The sequence below is a fragment of the Scardinius erythrophthalmus genome (genome assembly GCF_964197995.2).
Source record: "Scardinius erythrophthalmus genome assembly, chromosome: 13".
In the NCBI taxonomy this organism is placed as follows: Eukaryota; Metazoa; Chordata; class Actinopteri; order Cypriniformes; family Leuciscidae; genus Scardinius; species Scardinius erythrophthalmus.
Genome location: NC_138233.1, coordinates 2086103 through 2098960, shown reverse-complemented (window position 1 = coordinate 2098960; position 12858 = coordinate 2086103). Strand labels below are relative to the sequence as shown.

The following is a 12858-nucleotide window of genomic DNA, read 5'->3' as shown; positions in this document are numbered from 1 at the left end:
TTCACTATTTTATGTTTTATCTATGTAAGGCAGTGTTTCGCTGTATATTAGATTAAAATATTTACTTGATAATTTAAAATTTAAAATAATATCAACTAATATTCACTATTTTATGTTTTATCTATTAAAGTCATTGTTTTGATGTGTATTAGATTAAAATATTTAAACTTGATAATTTAAATAGTTTTATTTATGGGGGGGGGGGGGGTATCAGAGCTCGAGTTGAAGCTGCTTCATCGAGCCCCTCTTCAGTGGACAGCAAGCCAAATAAGTTTAACCTAATATCTGAAAGATTTTATGGGCAAACAAACTCGTTAAATGTAAGTGTGAACTCGTGAAAATGCATATACTTAAAGGAGTCATAACCTGCAATTTTCACTTTTCCACGAGAATCAATGTATGTTATGATCGACTAACGATTATACACTGGCCGGGAAGCCGATATTTAAAAGTGAAGCATTTGTTTACCTCAGGGTAAATAAACGAGTGCGCGTGCACGCACACTCAAATACGAGATTTTGATTTTAGCTCCCTCTTGACATCATAAGGTAGTAGGATATACCATATATGGACACCGCAGCAGGAAGCCCCCCTTCCCCTCTCCCCTCATATTCAGTTCAGTCGAGAAAGATGGAGAAACCGAGTGCACACCGGACTTGCTCTGTGGTTGATTGCCATAAAAAACATGTAAATGTGTTTTATCTCCCAAAATCGGACGAAACTATCAGGGACCAGTGGATGAAATTCATTTTTAATGACGCTGTCCCAACAACCCTTTCAACTGGCGTATCGTTAGGTGTGTGCGCTAAACATTTTACACCTGAATCATTTACAAATTTGGGGCAATATCAGGCGAAGTTGGCCTCGAAGCTCCGTTTGGGAAAAGGTGCCAAACATAGTTTAAAATATGATACATTGTTATTATGAAGTTTGCCCTCAGTGATAAACAGACAAGAAAATGATACAGCTATATTTTCATAGAATTGTATATTATATAACTATGACAACATATCATTGTATTGATTTTTTATAGAATAGATAACGATACATAGATAAATAAAACAAACAGTCAAGTAATAATAAACATAAAGAAAAACAACACGTTACCTGTCTAAAGAAGAAAAATATTGAATGTCTAAATAACAACGTGAAACAAGGCAAAAACAACACATGATAGTAAACGTCTCATCTCAATAACCACTGTAAGCTGATAAAATAAGTAGACTACATCTCCGTTAATGCAATCGACATTAAATAAAAGGTAAACCTATGTGGGAGAAAATAGCAACAAACGTTTTAGCTCGTTACCGATGTTAATGTATGTCTCAGTCAAAATGATTGTCTTTACCATTCAGAGACATCTTGATGTAGACGTCCATCCAACAACTCTACATCTTCCCTTTCCAGCTCTGGTTCAGAGTCCGGCTCAAACATGTACGGTTGAAACCCGTAGGTCGCGGCCGGGTCGGGTTCATTCACCACTTGCGCCATGATGTCAGTTTGTAATGATGCTGAAGTTACCTGCGTGTCAACCCCCCTCCTTCCTTCAACCAATCAACGCGCCCCTCATTTGCATTATTAAAATGAGCATCTACGACAGCCAAAACATCGCATTGATCTCGCGAGACAATAATGCCTTCAGAAATAAGGGTAAAAGTAGGTCTGTGTTTATTTTTTTTCCACTTTTCTTTTTTAGAAGGGCCTGAAAGACTATAATACAGCAGTAGGTATCCAATGTAATACTAGGTTATGACTCCTTTAATAAAATTACCATTCACCCATTTTTATTCTCCCCACAGACATTATGGAAGCTGTCGTGAAAAACAGATCCATGACTGATTTCTTCATATCCATAATTTCGGCATTCTCTGGCATTTATTATTAATTCCAGCAATAATAAAAACATCTCTGAAAAAACATTCACATGTCACTCCAAGCATTACTGCAGTCATAAAGCACACAGCCATAAACCCCTCTCCACTGGATCCACACATGGGTCAAATTTCACATACCACATGTTGGTCATAAAACCCCCATATAAGGACTTCCTGTCATAAACAATGTCACAAAGGGTCATAAATCATTTTTGACACATAGTCCCCCATATGAACTACTAGAATGAGTTCACCTTGAGAACTTCATCTTTGTTTCCAAACGCAATGACTTCAGTTTAGTCTTTGTTTAACTGAAGAAAGTTTTGGCACATCCAACTGTTGACTTCATCAATGCATTGGCACAGGGAGTCAATCTATATCTTTTATTTAGAATACATACAAATGTAATTTACGTCTTTTAGTTTGTCAAGAGATTTAAAGCCTAGTTTTTGAAGAGTGTGCATGTGTGAATGTGCTCTAGTGCGTAAGAACAAGCATATGATTTAATCTGGAAATAAATTCCATTTATTTCCTCAGATTCCATGTCCGTATTTCGTTTCGTTTCGTTGAACTTTTCATCATTTCATCATCCACCAGAAACATTAATTTATATTTAATTCAGTAATTCGCACACCACATGAACATGTCTTATTTGTTACTTAATTTTCATTATTTTTTTTATGCAGAAAGATAATTATTTGGTGGGAATGCAACTGTTTTGCTTATTCAATGTCTATGTCAGACCGTAAATCCACAAGAACTTTGCATTATTGCTTGCTTTGGTATCTTCACTCAACAATCCACCCTATAAATAATTTTCTAGATCCGTCCCTGGTCATGAATGGGCTATTTACAGACCTCTTTCACATATGTAGTGATGACCGTCACAGCCCAGTCCTCAGTAAAACGTAAGCAGTCTTGTCCACAATATTTCTTCAGTTTGGCAAATGCATCAGTCCAGCTGAGTCCAGAACCACTGAGTCCAGAACCACTGAGTCCAGGACCACTGAATCCAGAACCACTGAGTCCAGAACCACTGAGTCCAGAACCGCTGAGGACCACTGAGTCCAGAACCGCTGAGGACCACTGAGTCCAGAACCACTGAGTCCAGGACCACTGAGTCCAGGACCACTGAGTCCAGGACCGCTGAGTCCAGAACCACTGAGTCCAGAACCACTGAGTCCAGAACCACTGAGTCCAGAACCGCTGAGTCCAGGACCACTGAGTCCAGAACCACTGAGTCCAGAACCACTGAGTCCAGGACCACTGAATCCAGAACCACTGAGTCCAGAACCACTGAGTCCAGAACCGCTGAGGACCACTGAGTCCAGAACCACTGAGTCCAGAACCACTGAGTCCAGGACCACTGAGTCCAGGACCACTGAGTCCAGAACCGCTGAGGACCACTGAGTCCAGGACCACTGAGTCCAGAACCACTGAGTCCAGGACCACTGAGTCCAGGACCACTGAGTCCAGAACCACTGAGTCCAGAACCACTGAGTCCAGGACCACTGAGTCCAGGACCACTGAGTCCAGAACCGCTGAGTCCAGGACCGCTGAGTCCAGGACCACTGAGTCCAGAACCGCTGAGTCCAGGACCACTGAGTCCAGAACCACTGAGTCCAGGACCGCTGAGTCCAGAACCACTGAGTCCAGAACCACTGAGTCCAGGACCACTGAGTCCAGGACCACTGAGTCCAGAACCGCTGAGTCCAGGACCGCTGAGTCCAGGACCGCTGAGTCCAGAACCACTGAGTCCAGGACCACTGAGTCCAGGACCACTGAGTCCAGAACCACTGAGTCCAGAACCGCTGAGTCCAGGACCGCTGAGTCCAGAACCACTGAGTCCAGAACCACTGAGTCCAGTCCAGAACCACTGAGTCCAGAACCACTGAGTCCAGAACCACTGAGTCCAGTCCAGAACCACTGAGTCCAGAACCACTGAGTCCAGGACCACTGAGTCCAGAACCACTGAGTCCAGGACCACTGAGTCCAGAACCACTGAGTCAAGAACCACTGAGTCCAGAACCACTGAGTCCAGGACCACTGAGTCCAGAACCACTGAGTCCAGGACCACTGAGTCCAGGACCACTGAGTCCAGGACCACTGAGTCCAGAACCACTGAGTCCAGGACCACTGAGTCCAGAACCACTGAGTCCAGAACCACAGAGTCCAGTCCAGAACCACTGAGTCCAGGACCACTGAGTCCAGGACCACTGAGTCCAGTCCAGAACCACTGAGTCCAGGGCCACTGAGTCCAGGACCACTGAGTCCAGAACCACTGAGTCCAGAACCACTGAGTCCAGGACCACTGAGTCCAGAACCACTGAGTCCTTTATTTGTATTCAACCACTGAGTCCAGAACCACTGACACTTTATTTGTATTCAATATCGTCTTGTCCTTTTAATATTAGGAATGCAATCACTTCCCCAGAAATCCTTTTTCATCTGTACATTCTGCCCTCCATACATATGTTAGATGCCCACTGAGTCAAGAACCACTGAGTCCAGAACCACTGAGTCCAGAACCACTGACACTTTATTTGTATTCAATATCGTCTTGTCCTTTTAATATTAGGAATGCAATCACTTCCCCAGAAATCCTTTTTCATCTGTACATTCTGCCCTCCATACATATGTTAGATGCCCTGTCGACTCCTTGCTTACAAAGTTACACAAAAAATACATATCTGTTTAAAAAATATGGTAACATAATGGCATTTAATATTTCTGAGTACATTTTTTTTAATGAAATATGTCATGTAAAAATGGCCAACCCACAAGCACATGAACACAAATTCAGGTCTTCAAATGAGCTCCGAACGCTCTTTATTAGAAACACACTCACCTGGACGTGTGTATCAGTGGTGGATCTGATGAGCAGCTTCAGTCTGAGAGAGAGAGAGAGAGAGAGAGAGATGTATCTGACTGCTGCCTTAAATACAGCTCCAGAGAGGAAAACACACCCACGAGCCTCGAGGCAGAACAGTGCACTACACGCACAACTTGTTACAAAGGACCACTGAGTCCAGAAGCACTGAGAAGCAGAGAAGAAGCAGAGTCCAGTCCAAAGGACCACTGAGTCCAGGACCACTGAGTCCAGAAGCACTGAGTCCAGAACCACTGAGTCCAGAAGCACTGAGTCCAGAACCACTGAGTCCAGGACCACTGAGTCCAGGACCACTGAGTCCAGGACCGCTGAGTCCAGAAGCACTGAGTCCAGAACCACTGAGTCCAGAAGCACTGAGTCCAGAACCACTGAGTCCAGGACCACTGAGTCCAGGACCACTGAGTCCAGGACCGCTGAGTCCAGAAGCACTGAGTCCAGAACCACTGAGTCCAGGACCACTGAGTCCAGAACCACTGAGTCCAGGACCACTGAGTCCAGGACCACTGAGTCCAGGACCGCTGAGTCCAGAAACACTGAGTCCAGAAGCACTGAGTCCAGAACCACTGAGTCCAGAACCACTGAGTCCAGGACCACTGAGTCCAGGACCACTGAGTCCAGAACCACTGAGTCCAGAAGCACTGAGTCCAGAACCACTGAGTCCAGAACCACTGAGTCCAGGACCACTGAGTCCAGGACCACTGAGTCCAGAAGCACTGAGTCCAGAACCACTGAGTCCAGGACCACTGAGTCCAGGACCGCTGAGTCCAGAAGCACTGAGTCCAGAAGCACTGAGTCCAGGACCACTGAGTCCAGGACCACTGAGTCCAGAACCACTGAGTCCAGGACCACTGAGTCCAGGACCACTGAGTCCAGAACCACTGAGTCCAGGACCGCTGAGTCCAGGACCGCTGAGTCCAGAACCACTGAGTCCAGAACCACTGAGTCCAGAAGCACTGGGTCCAGAACCACTGAGTCCAGGACCACTGAGTCCAGGACCACTGAGTCCAGGACCACTGAGTCCAGGACCACTGAGTCCAGAACCACTGAGTCCAGAACCACTGAGTCTCTGGATGATCTTGTCTTTCACAGTCTCTAGTTTGGTGGATCAGTCTGGTACCTGCACCTTCAGAGGAACCTTTTTTTAAGGGGTAATAAAATAAATAATAAAAAATTATTTGTCAGAAAATTATTAAATGTTTTTATTTAACTTTTGTAACATTTTAAATGATTATTATATTATATCTTTATCAACCGCTCGCCCTCCAACTACTTTAAGTCTGTCCCATGACCAAAAATGGATAAAAAGGAGAAGGTAAAATGATAAGCTTTTCTCTGTAAGTCTTTAATTTGATCAACACATTTAACAACAGCTATCTTTGGTTCAACTTTGCATTTCAGGGCTTGACATCAACGCCTGTTTGATTGTCTGGGACAAGTGTTTTTTTTTTGAAGGGGCAAGAGTGTGAAAGTGAATTTTACATGCACGACCGGACAAATAGCTTAAAACTTTGTTGATAAAAAATAACTAGGGAAGCATGGAAACGCAAATGATTCTTTTTCTATCATCTACTTACAGTGTAAAAAAGCGATTGATAATGGATAGTGTATATCTGGTAACAAGGTTGCACTGCTGTCTGTCTCTTTGTGAGAATTTTTTTAATTTATAACAACACAACAGCCATAACGCAGTACTAATCGGTGTTCTCGAGTAGGTGCGCTGAAGGCTGTACGAAAACTCCCGAGTTGTAACAAGTTGTGCGTGTAGTGCACTGTTCTGCCTCGAGGCTCGTGGGTGTGTTTTCCTCTCTGGAGCTGTATTTAAGGCAGCAGTCAGATACATCTCTCTCTCTCTCAGACTGAAGCTGCTCATCAGATCCACCGCTGATACACACGTCCAGGTGAGTGTGTTTCTAATAAAGAGCGTTCAGAGCTCATTTGAAGACCTGAATTTGTGTTCATGTGCTTGTGGGTTGGCCATTTTTACATGACATATTTCATTAAAAAAAATGTACTCAGAAATATTAAATGCCATTATGTTACCATATTTTTTAAACAGATATGTATTTTTTGTGTAACTTTGTAAGCAAGGAGTCGACAGGGCATCTAACATATGTATGGAGGGCAGAATGTACAGATGAAAAAGGATTTCTGGGGAAGTGATTGCATTCCTAATATTAAAAGGACATGACGATATTGAATACAAATAAAGTGTCAGTGGTTCTGGACTCAGTGGTTGAATACAAATAAAGAACTCAGTGGTTCTGGACTCAGTGGTCCTGGACTCAGTGGTCCTGGACTCAGTGGTCCTGGACTCAGTGGTTCTGGACTCAGTGGTCCTGGACTCAGTGGTCCTGGACTCAGTGGTTCTGGACTCAGTGGTCCTCAGTTGTCCTGGACTCAGTGGTTCTGGACTCAGTGGTCCTGGACTCAGTGGTCCTGGACTCAGTGGTCCTGGACTCAGTGGTTCTGGACTCAGTGGTCCTGGACTCAGTGGTTCTGGACTCAGTGGTTCTGGACTGGACTCAGTGGTCCTGGACTCAGTGGTCCTGGACTCAGTGGTTCTGGACTCAGTGGTTCTGGACTGGACTCTGTGGTTCTGGACTCAGTGGTTCTGGACTCAGTGGTCCTGGACTCAGTGGTTCTGGACTCAGCGGTCCTGGACTCAGTGGTCCTGGACTCAGTGGTTCTGGACTCAGTGGTTCTGGACTCAGTGGTCCTGGACTCAGTGGTCCTGGACTCAGTGGTTCTGGACTCAGTGGTTCTTGACTCAGTGGGCATCTAACATATGTATGGAGGGCAGAATGTACAGATGAAAAAGGATTTCTGGGGAAGTGATTGCATTCCTAATATTAAAAGGACAAGACGATATTGAATACAAATAAAGTGTTGTAGAAAAGACAAACAAATGAGCTTTTTGTTGAAATGTTATTTGCAAACATTAACAGGCACAGCAGCCTACAAGTCAAGTCAGCTTTATTTATATAACGCTTTTATAATGCAGAGTGTTTCAAAGCAGCTTTACGAAGATAACAGGAAAATAATACAACAAAGTTTGTTTCCAGAAGAAAATTGCATCATCGTCCACCTTAAAGGAGAACTCTGGTCAATTTTAACATTGAGCTCATTTTTTTGTACATTTGGAGTGCTGTCAATACAGAGAACAACGACAAAAATCGGTGTTGCCTACACCGAGTTATTCTATTTTTAAAATTTGCACCCTGTTGACTTCAATGGGGCAAGTACTAAACCTGCTTTTAGCCTCTTAAAGGGTTAGTTCACCCAAAAATTAAAATTCTGTCAGTAATTACTCACCCTCATGTTGTTCCAACCGCGTAAGACCTTCGTTCATCTTCGGAACACAAATTAAGATATTTTTGATGAAATCTGAGCCATGTTTCACTCCTCCATAGGCTTCTATGTGACCGAAACTTGCTGGCCCAGAAAAGTTATTAAAGAGATCGTTAATATAGTCCAAGTGACTCCAGTGGCTCAATCTTAAGTTTATCAAGCGACGAGAATACTTTCTGTGCGCAAAAACAAATAAAAATAACGACTTTATTCCACTTTTCATTTCCTTCTCTCTGGGCCTCTAGTTGGTTCGCGTAGTCTTTTTGCGCACAATGCGTAGCGCGTCTGTGTTACACGTCACCACGTAGGCTCACTATTGGCCGACGCCGGTCATGTGTGTGTTGCGTGATGACGTGCAACACAGACGCGCAGCGCAAAAACACTACGAGGCCCAGAGAGAAGGAAATGAAAAGTGGAATAAAGTCGTTATTTTTGTTTGTTTTTGCGCACAAAAAGTATTCTCGTCGCATGATAAACTTAATGTAGTGCCACTGTAGTTACTTGGACTATTTTAACGATGTTTTAATAACTATTCTGGGCCGGTGAGTTTCGGTCACACTGGAAGCCTATGGAGGAGTCAAAATTCTGTCAGATTTCATCAAAAATATCTTAATTTGTGTTCCGAAGATGAACGAAAGACTTACATGGTTGGAACAACATGAGGGTGAGTAATTACTGACAGAATTTTCATTTTTGGGTGAACTAACCCTTTAACATCCTGATGCGTCATTACAAGTGCACAGGTCATGTGAGTGATTCCTTCAGAGTGAACACGAGTGGATCTGACTGCAGTAGATGTGAAAGATATGTATAAAAATGATGTTATTTAAGCCAGCGCAAATACCTGTGTTTACATCCTGTTTTCGGGTGAAGTCCAAAGTAGTCGATTGCCGAGTTCACACGCGTATGTTTAGTTACCTATGATCACGCGTGTGAACTCGGCAATCGACTACTTTGGACTTCACCCGAAAACAGGATGTAAACACAGGTATTTGCGCTGGCTTAAATAACATCATTTTTATACATATCTTTCACATCTACTGCAGTCAGACTCACCCGTGATCACTCTGAAGGAATCACTCACATTTTCTGTGCACTTGTAATGACACATCAAGGATGTTAAGAGCCTAAAAGCAGGTTTAGTACTTGCCCCATTGAAGTCAACAGGGTGCAAATTTTAAAAATAGAATAACTCGGTGTAGGCAACACCGATTTTTGTCGTTGTTCTCTGTATTGACAGCATTCCAAATGTACAAAAAAATGAGCTCAATGTTAAAATTGACCGGAGTTCTCCTTTAAGGCAAATCAATAGTATTTTTGAATATTAACCCATTTAATCCCAAATTTTTCCCAGACACAAAAATATCCAAATCATGTGTCATTAGTATCCCTTTGAAACAATCAATAATAATTTTTAGATATTTTCATGTAAAAGTGTGAAAAAGTGTGTTTTATGATCGGTCACAATTGTGACCGGTGAGATACTGTGTTGTATCTATGGGATGATTATAGTATCAAAAAGATTAACACGTGCAAGCACACTTATCAATGAACTTGATACATGTTGCAGAAATGTTTTATCCATGCCTTTCAACTTGCGTGTGCAAAATTCAAAATTGAATGAATGTGAAGCAATTTGTACAAATAGAGACAATTTTGTGAATACAAATGTTTTCCTTTATATAAGTGTATCATAATTTGCACATGCAACACAGAAGATGTGCATGTGTGGATCAGGTGACACGCATGCATTCATTGACGTCTCCTCTGAGTTGATCTCATTTGATTCATTTGGATTTTGAGACTTTCTTTTCGCGGTTTTTAAGAATTTCACAACCCACACACAAACAACTACAAATGAATAGGTCTGGTGCTAATTATTAATGTGTGCACAACTACCCATCTATTTGACAAATTCACAAATGTGCGTCACTACATTTAAACTAATACAACACAACTTGTGTGTGCAAAATTTAAAATCACATGAATGTGCAGCATTTTGTACAAATAGAGACATATTTGTTAATACAAAACCTCGGTTTTGTATTAATGTAGGCCAGAATTTGTGCATGCAACAAGTAAGATGTGTATTTGTGGATCAGGTGACACGCGTGCATTCAATAGGTGTGTTCGACATCGGCTGCGGCTGGATATATCCGATCGGCGAGCAGGCGGGGAGGAGCTGCAAACGGAGACGTGAAGTCGGACACTTTCTGGTTCCCGTAGTGACCGCTCACGTGGTGTTTGCATACTTTACCACAGCTGAAGTGAAATAAATGCAATATTTGCCAAATAATGTTTCAGAGACATTTTCATTCAATACTTTATGTACTGCTTCACACAGCGTCTGTTTGAACAAGAATAAAGGTCAACATAAGCTACTATCAATGAAGTGAAGTCTAAGTTTTTTTAATCAGTTTTATTTTGATAAACAAGTCGGACAAAATTTCTAACCGGCATGCACTGCTTCAAGTCAGCTGCCGATCGGTCTGCGCAGAGCTGCATGAAGTCGAACAAGCCTATTGACTCGTTTCTGAGTCGATCCTATTTGATTCATTTGGATTTTGAGACTTTCATTTCGCAGGTTTCGCTTGCACGATGCACACACAGATGTCTGAGAAAACCTGCTACCACTAGATGGCAGTATTCTGCTAAAAAAGACAACGGCAGCGTAATCAAGCGTACTTCCTCATTTAAGACGCTTAATGAGAGTGATATTGAAGCACCAAATTTAGTACACAATATAGGCATACCTTATTAATAAAGCATAATTTATAGAGGCAAACAGATTACATCAGATTATGAACAACACCCATAGAAAACCATTATAAACCGCTTAACGTGCAATCGTTAGTATGCGTTGCATGTTCAATAAAAGGTGTATTGGCTACTGAGTTTAAATATCACCGTCTTACTGCATTGTCGTTAAGCTTTTTCTTTATAATATGCTCTATGGGAGGAAAACTATAGCATACAAGTGCCTACATGACCGCGACGCGCGGCGTTTCACGTTAATGGCATTTTCCTTCCTGTTAAAAAAAAAACTTGAAATTTCGCAGTTGCGTTCATGTTACTTTTATTTGACTACTTTAACTGTAAAAGGGTCTATACAAGCTTTGGAATTTGAAAATGTCTGTTTTTAAATGTTAAAGACGATTTTCGCAGTACATTTGTTTTCCCTTGACCCTTAAGCCATTTGTTATATAGTCTTACTATAGCACGATGAGTTTTAACAATATTGTATATCGACATGAAATATTAATTGAAAATCAACTGGACCTACGTGTGTATAGCTGCATATTTATACATGAGAATGCTTTGACGCGCTAAGCACAGCTCGTGATGCACAAGGGAACGTCTGCCAATTTCACTTACTGCGTAAAAACGTATAATTTGTTTTAATTCAAATTACTTTTAATATTTAAAAACAGACATTTTCAAATTCCCAAAGCTTGTAGAAGGTTCCTGTAAGACTGACTTGCAAGTAAAATTTGGACAATACTTCCCTTCATGTAGCCTATTTACAGTAAACAATTATTATTTTATTCAAAAATTACTTTAATTAACCAAACAGGTTTTTGGTGACTTACTACAGGTGAATAATGCAAAATTTCACCTGACTCTCACTAGAAACGTACTACAACCTTTGGAACATTAATAGAAAAACAATTTACAGTAATTTAAAAAATTGTAGCCTACTGTTCAATCGGGATATTGGCTGGACATACAGTAGGCTAAGTCAGTCTGCCCACTAGGCATTTACTATAACCTTGGAAGTATTCATTTGAATGAATGACTGGACGTTTATATTTTTTTGATTGTGAGTGGAATTTGCAGATGGTCCCTTTAGAAAATGCAGCGAATATCAAACCCAGAGCCACTCTCTCTATGGTTTGATATCTCTCTATATGGCTCTGATAAAACCCAAAACTTACTTCACTGCGCTCTCGGACCGGTTGCTCTCCCATACACATGCAAAGTTAAACGCAACTGCAGAATTTCATGTTAAGCTTTTTCTTTTTAACAGGCTCAGGAAGGGAAATGCCATTAACATGAAACGCCGGGCGTCGCGTTCATGTAGGCTCTTGTCTGTAGGCTATATAGTTTTCCTCCCATAGAGCATATTATAAAGAAAAAGCTTAACGTCAATGCAGTAAGACGGTGATATTTAAACTCAGTAGCCAATACACCTTGAACATGCAACGCATACTAACGATTGCACGTTAAGCGGTTTATAATGGTTTTCTTCTATGGGTGTTGTTCATAATCTGATGTAATCTGTTTGCCTCTATAAAGTATGCTTTATTAATAAGGTATGCCAATATTGTGTACTAAATTTGGTGCTTCAATATCACTCTCATTAAGCGTCTTAAATGGGGAAGAACGCTTTATTATGCTGCCATTGTCTGTTTTAGCAGAATACTGCCATCTAGTGGTAGCAGGTTTACTCAGACATCTGTGTGTGGATCGTGCGAGGCGAAACCTGCGAAATGAAAGTCTCAAAATCCAAATGAATCAAATAGGATCGACTCAGAAACGAGTCAATGAATGCACGCGTGTCACCTGATCCACAAATGCACATCTTACTTGTTGCATGCACAAATTCTGGCCTACATTAATACAAGATCGAGGTTTTGTATTAACAAATATGTCTCTATTTGTTCAAAATGCTGCACATTCATGTGATTTTAAATTTTGCACACACAAGTTGTATTGTATTAGTTTAAATGTAGTGACGCACATTTG

General features: G+C 41.5%; 1 protein-coding gene across 1 annotated transcript in view; it reads left to right on the top strand.

Annotated features, from left to right (window-relative positions):
* Positions 1 to 6616: 6616 nt before the first annotated feature.
* The window catches only part of LOC308700655 (uncharacterized protein), a 23367-nt gene continuing 17125 nt past the window's right edge, over positions 6617 to 12858 (top strand). The window contains exon 1 of the mRNA XM_081382377.1: positions 6617 to 6662. The gene's annotated coding sequence lies outside the window, so the exon portion shown is untranslated. The remainder of the gene's footprint in view (positions 6663 to 12858) is intronic.